Source organism: Simochromis diagramma, unplaced genomic scaffold (assembly GCF_900408965.1).
Source record: "Simochromis diagramma unplaced genomic scaffold, fSimDia1.1 OVJJ01000640.1, whole genome shotgun sequence".
NCBI lineage: Eukaryota > Metazoa > Chordata > Actinopteri > Cichliformes > Cichlidae > Simochromis > Simochromis diagramma.
The window spans coordinates 211,097-218,666 of record NW_024387439.1 but is presented as its reverse complement, the minus strand read 5'-3'; positions in this window follow the sequence as shown (position 1 = coordinate 218,666).

The following is a 7,570-nucleotide window of genomic DNA, read 5'->3' as shown; positions in this document are numbered from 1 at the left end:
AACGCAGCTGAGTTTCCGCGGACATAAGGCGAGGTGGCTCGAGTTGGAGGAAAGACTCGAGCGGTGGATCATCGAGCAAAGAGCGAGCGGGAGAAGCGTTTCGACGGTCACCATTCGGCTAAAAGCAGTTTCACTTTCACTTTTTATGAAACGGTGCCATTTTTCCATCCGTACCAGGACTACGGTAGCGCAGCAACTTCCAGCGGATTATAAGGAAAAGCTGGCCATCTTCCGCTCCTACTGCAGCAAACACATCGGCGACAAAATCATCCAGCCCAGCCACATCACAAACATGGACGAGGTCCCGCTCACTTTTGACATCCCGGTGAGTCACACTGTGGAGAAGAAGGGGACCAGCACGGTATAGCGATACGCACAACGGGGTATGAAAAGTCTTCTTTTACTGTTGTGCTTGGCTGCCATGCTAATGGACAGAAACTGCCGCCTATGGTGATTTTTAAGCGAAAGACTTTGCCTAAAGAGAAGTTTCCAGCAGAAATCATCATTAAGGCAAATGAAAAGGGCTGGATGGATGAGGAAATGATGAAAGACTGGCTGAGGGAGGTGTATGTAAGGAGACCAGGTGGTTTTCTCCACGCATCACCATCGCTGTTGATCTGTGACTCTATGCGTGCCCATCTCACAGCCGATGTGAAAAAACTAGTGAAGCAAATGAACTGTGAGCTTGCTGTCATTCCGGGAGGCCTGACAAAGGAACTCCAACCGCTGGACATCGGTGTGAACCGCCCGTTCAAAGTAAGGCTGCGAGCGGCCTGGGAGCGATGGATGACCGGTGGAGACCACAGTTTCACTAAGAGTGGAAGGCAGCGCCGGGCGAGTTACGCCACAATTTGCCAATGGATTGTAGATGCTTGGGCTAACATGTCTGCTGGCACTGTTGTTCGAGCTTTCGCAAAAGCCGGCATCGTTTCCGAGGAGCCGCACGGCACGGAAAGTGACTCTGACGGTGAAGACAGTGAACCTGGCATGTTTGATGGAGATTTAGCGCAGCTGTTCAATTCAGACACAGAGGATGAGGACTTCGATGGGTTTGATTGATGATAAAAATGTGAGTACCAAACTTTTTGCTCCTGCTTTATTTTTAAATACGCACACTTGTATGCTTGTGTGTTGTTGATGATGACGATTATTGGTAATAAAAATGTGAGTAAGGTACCGAATTCAGGTTTGCTCCCGCTTTATTTTTAAATACGCATACGGTACTTGTATGCGCCCTATAATCCAGTGCGCCTTATGTGTGTGTTAAATACAGTAAGGGCACACATAACTGAGACTGCGCCTTTTAGCACAGTGCGCCTTATGGTCGTGAAAATACGGTATATATATTTTTTTATCTTCAAGTTTGTCTTTTGAAACCTTAATTTTATTTAAATCCATTGCTCACGTATAAAGTACACAGACGGGGTCTTTGCTCAACTCGTCTGAGGCGTGTCGCACTAAGCGCTACATGCTAGCATCCTGCTAACCGAGCTACCCTTTACATGCTGTGCTTTAGAAAATGGGATACTCGTTAAAAAAAATACTCCGCAGATATTGATAGATAGACGAACACTACAAATATAATGTTGGAAACGAGAACGGCCTTTGGTGAAGGGGTAAAATACACCATGAATAAAGCCATAGAGTGAATGGCTGCCATGGTTGCAGAACAGCCTGATTTAATGACAAGAATGGGGAAGAGTGAGGTGAAGTGAACCACAGCCACAAAACACGGTCAGACAAGGCGGCAAAAGGGCAGTGATCTGTCCGTCAGTATGAAGTTGGTGTGTGCTTTGGTGAACAAAAACTCCAGACTGGTAGCAGGAAGATGGGAGACTCGTGTTTCACTGGAATAGTGGTGAATTAAAACATCCTTTGTTGGGGACATTTCAGTGTAAATGCATCCATACAGGCAAGACAGAGGCAGACTAGACAGTGAAGAAAACAAGGCAAACATTAGAAATATAAAAACGGAAATATAGGATGAGTCGGGGATGAGTTCCTGCCCCAAGTGGAGGAGTTCAAGTATCTCGGGGTCTTGTTCGCGAGTGATGGGAGAAGGGAGCCGGAGATCGACAGACGGATTGGGGCTGCAGCTGCAGTAATGCGGACGCTGCACCGGTCCGTCGTGGTGAAGAGGGAGCTGAGTGTAAAAGCGAAGCTCTCAATTTACCGGTCAATCTACGTCCCTACCCTCACCTATGGCCACGAGCTGTGGTTAGTGACCGAAAGAATGAGATCGCGGATACAAGCGGCAGAAATGAGCTTCCTCCGAAGGGTGGCTGGCCTCTCCCTTAGAGATAGGGTGAGAAGGTCGGCCATGCGGGAGGGGCTCAGAGTAGAGCAGCTGCTGCTCCACATCGAAAGGAGCCAGCTGAGGTGGTTCGGGCATCTGACAAGGATGCCCCCTGGGCGCATCCTGGGTGAGGTGTTCCAGGCATGTCCCACCGGGAGGAGGCCCCGGGGCAGACCCAGGACACGCTGGAGAGATTATATCTCTCGGCTGGCCTGGGAACGCCTTGGTATTCCCCCGGATAAGCTGGAGGAGGTGGCTGGGCAGAGGGAGGTCTGGGCCCCCGCGACCCGGCCTCGGATAAAGCGGATGAAGATGGATGGAAATATAGGATTGATATAACATACAATTAGGGAAAATGTAAGGAACACAATGTAAATGATATTGTGACCCCCTGGCTCTCTTTCTCTCTCTCTCCCTCCTGCTCTGTTTCTGTGCTACTGAGTGTAATTACCGCCCCTCCCCCCTCTGCCCAGCGTAAAGCACAAGGCTCGCGTGCAGAGTGAAGCGGGAAAAAAGTGCTAGAGAGAGGGTGAGAGAAAGAGGAAAAAAAAAAAAAAAAACTCATGGCTCGCGATAAGGAGCCGGCTCGCGTCATTCACTTCAAAGACCCGGCTCTAAGAGCCGTTTCATTCGCGACCGACACATCTCTAGTCCTTACTACTTCCTTTGTATTTTGAAGGTTACTTTCCTTATGGATCTTCTACATCCTGCCTTGATGTTTTGTCCCTCCTTGTCTCCTTCATCCTTCTCCATGTGAACCAGAAATCAGTCTCAGTTCTTCAGTTTCCTTTTCTTATTCTTCGTCATTTACTGTTTTGCCATGCGTGTCTGAGAGTAATGAATGAACGAACAACAGTTTAACTGTGTGTCATTTTGTGAATTTTATGTAATTTTATGTGAAGGCTGTAAACATGTAACTTTCATGAACACTGTTAGACCTGACATGATTAAATACAGCAGACAGATGTTGCAGCTGTGCGAACATCACATTTAAATCACTTTGAAATGAGGCTCTGAGGTGAGGATGGGTCCGTCGGTTAAAACACTTGCTGCCTTACTCCTCTCTCTTCAGGTCTCCTCTTCACCTTGAGATGTGCAAGTGTGAGTCAGAGGCAAACTTTAGCATCAGAGTGTGGTATAAATATAGCCACTAGGTGGCAGCACAGGAGCTTCAGTTTGGTCCACAGTGGCTTCCACTCTGAGCTTTAATGGCACAAAACTGTAAATACAGAGTCCGAAAGAAAAAGCTACATCATCAGAAAAGAGATCACACAGGAACGGAGAGTCAGTGTTCTGCAGGCTGCACACATTTTGACACTTATCCTGCAGTCGTAGAGGGAGAGGTGGGGCACAGAGGTGGACAGGTTACCTGCATTTTAGCCCCGTCTGTCACAGGACTAACACAAAAAGACAACCTTTCACACTCACATTCACTCTTATGGGCAATTTAGAACCACCAGTTAATCTAACCCTACTAACTGTATGTCACTGGACTTTTGGAAGAAGCTCCGGCTTCCTCCAAAAGTCCAGCTACCAGCTAGTTTGAGGCATGAAAATGCAACTCCACACAGAAAAACTGGATTCAAACCTTGTTCCTGTGAGGTGATGGTGGTGACTACCACACTATTTTTCCTCCCTTAGTTGAATAATCAAACATAAATTCATATATGATTCATATGCAAATACTCTTCAAATTAGGATGGAAAATATAATAGTTATATAACAGTAACAGTTTTTAAATGCTGCATGTTTGATGCTTTTTCAGTTTTTTTGTTCCAAAAGATTATAAAAAGTTAATACTGACTTCTGTTGCAGACTGGAGTGTGACAAGCAAGCAATCTTTACCTGCTCAGTAGCTATTTTTCATAAATCTATGCTAAGTTATTATTATTTTAGAAACAATCTTCCTTCTTCAACTTCCACCATGTGATCCTTGCCTCTGCCTTCACTCACTTCTTCTTCTTGATGTCTGAAGTCATCCTATAAACTACATGTGACGGTGCCTAGCTACATCCTCCTCTGACACCACCTGCTTCAGGGCAGAAATCAGTCTCCTCTTTAAATCTCTGGTGTTGCACAGGTGTGTTCAGTGACCAGAAAACTGCTTTATCTTTAAAATCTTTTATTAAAGACAAACATAAACTTTCCACTTCATCCTGAGCTCTACATTCAAACTGGTCCAGTGCAGCTGTACAACTGTAAACACACACAGGATTAAATAAATAATAAATAATATAGAGAGGAGTGCAGGAATGTGTTTGGCAGCGAGCTGGACGTCACTGGTCAGACTGGTTAAGCTGTGGTGAAGGTGTGTGGGTCTGCTTCAGTGAGGAGTAGATGACAGCTGAGTCTTTTGCAAAGTCTGAAGACAAACACACAGATTACAGAAGGTTCAGTCCTGCACCGGCTCAGTTTATCACAGAGGAGCTGATGTGAGCAGGAGGAGTTTAACACTGCAGGTGAAAGAATAAAACTAAATCTGTCTTATACACTGTATGAACACCTGGATCTCACGAATATAGTAACCAATATTTAAATTATAAACATGCATTTGTAGTTGTATTCAGGCCTTTTGTGTATGAATGATGTGATAACTTTGCTAACTTACAAATTCACCTTTTATTTCCTCGTCTCCTGACATCTCAGAGTTATTTACACCACCTTCACATTTATACAACATGTTTTCTTACTATAGTTACAGAATGTACTGTCTTCATCACACAAACTAGGGTTTGTCTGCCACAGCTGTGTGTATCATGTGTTTAACCTCTTCATATGTTTCTAATATTATAGTTTATCCTCCTCCCAGAGCTAATAACCACATTCATGTGACCACAGTGATTTTCACAGTGTGTGCTGCTACTCTTTTGCTAAACTTTCCTACAGAGGAGTTCGTGGAGCGAGCATGAAAGAGGTGCAGCTGTACCTCTGTGACTGCTGTTTGTCCTGATGGCGATCTGTGTATAGCTGACATCAGCTGTTCCATACAGTAAAGAATAAACTGCAGCAGGATCGCTCTCTGCAAGACAAGACAAAGTCACGTGACTGACACAGAACTGTTGTTTGAGGGTGAGAAAAATTTGGACTTTTCATAAATTAGACCTGCAAGCAGGAGGATGCAGCGTGTCTGGTGTTTAACCGAAAGCTGCTTTTACACCTCAGCTAAGGTTCCCACATGTTTACAGACTGTGTTAGTTAATAAAACAGGAAGCTCAATGGCCACAAAGCTCCCCAACTCTCTCAGAAACATGTTTCACTTTTACATGATGCATTAAAATATTTTGCAAAACCAATTTCAAAGAAAAACACTAAACATTTTGGTTTTGATCTGTTTTTTTACGTTGATCTGACCGGGTTTACCATTTAGCAACGCATCATTATAACGTTTAACTTGGTTTGTCGATACATCACAAACAAAATGGGTTTGGCTCTCTGTGAAAGTCCAATGGACAAACTTTGGCTGTGTTTAATAAAAAGGATGGTGACATGATGAGCTTAGTGTGTTAATGTGGTTTATTAACATCATTACAGGGAACCAGCTTTAGTTCCCAACAAAGGATTCAGCTGTGGATGCTGGACGGCTCTAACTTCACTTCGTTCTGTTTAATGAGGTTTTTTAATTTTTAGTATAGAGAGCACACAGCTACTTCCTCCAGCAGCACTTTCTGCCTTATTAAAGGAGGACTGAGAAATAAAAGCTTGTTATTACAATGTATAATGTTATTATTACTATTATTATTTTAGCAGCAGGTTATTTAACTGAGGAAAGCATCGGAGGAGCTTCTCAGTTCCTAAACATGTCAGAAGATATGATGTTGCTGTGTTTCAGACGGGTCAAATTATTGGCCTGTGTCAAGCAAAGAAGCAGCTTAGGAAAAGCTCAACTACTAAAACCTGGCTACGAATGACCCCACACGCTATTAAAACCTGGGGGAAAAAACTAAAGAGTGCAAATAAATCACTTAAACATTTGATGACAGCACATCACAAAGAGAGAGCATTTCAACATTTCTGCAGTGCATGATCTTTAATGAATCACCGCTGTCTGAAGTAGATTTCATCACAGTGCATCCAACACACGTTTAAACATCCTGAGGAAATGTCAGAGGATCATCGACGAGTTTAGAGACTGTGTAACAGGAAACGTTTCATACCTCTGGTCACATTTGACTCATACTGGCTGTTTGCTGTTGTTCTTTCCACTAAGGAGTAGGTGGCATCTGGTGCAGGATCTTGCTCTGTAAAACAAAGTCAGACTTTCCATAAACAACAGGACTGGTACTGCTGCTGCTTCAGCATTTGGAATATTAATACAGCCGAAATCCAGAAACATGTTGACACTGTGTGAAATCTCTTAACCACCTATTTTATTCACAATGAAACACAGAAAACATTTGAAATGTTGAAAAAGAGTCATTTTAATGTTTTATGAAGAGGTTGGGACGGGTCAACAAAAGGCTGGGAAAGTAAAAAAGAAACAGCTGGAGAACGATGCTGCATCTAATCAGGTTAACTGGCAGGAGGTCAGGAACATGACTGGGTATAAAAAGAGCTTCTCAGAAATGAAGACCGCTGATCTGCAACAAACTGCGTCTACAAATCGTCAAGCAATTTCTCAACATGACAAGTTTCTCCACATAAAATTACCAAAACCTTTGGACATCTCATCATCTACAGTGCAGAATATCACCAACAAATTCAGAGAATCTGAAGGAATCTCTGTGCGCAGGGCCCTCAGTGCTACTTGAGATCCCAGTTTTGAGCATTCAGACAGCACAAACTCGACTCTTTCATGGAAATCACTGCACGGGCTCAGGAGCACTGCAAAAATGTACTGTCTGTGAAGAAGGAGAGGGAGCACTGGGCTTCATATCAGACCTCTGCCTGAAAGTCTGTATCTCTGATCATTTGGGCATGTTTGTACGGAATCGGCAGCTTGCACATGTGGAAAGGCAAAAGTCAGTGTTGAAAAACGTATGCAGGTTTTGGAGCAAGCTGTCCAGATGTATTTTTCAGGAAAGGCTCAGCATATTTCAGCAAGACAATGCCAAACTGCATACTGCATCTATTACGACAGCATAGACCACATTGCTCTCCTAAAAGTCCAGCAGCACCAGTTCCCACGTGTTTACAGACTGTTGTTGTTGTGTGACATGACCCTGTCCAACTTTATTCAAATTTCAAAAGACTTTTGTTTTCTTTAAAAAGTACATTTTTTTCAGTTTACACATTTTGTATGTTTTCTGTGTTCTATTGTGAATAAAACACATCATT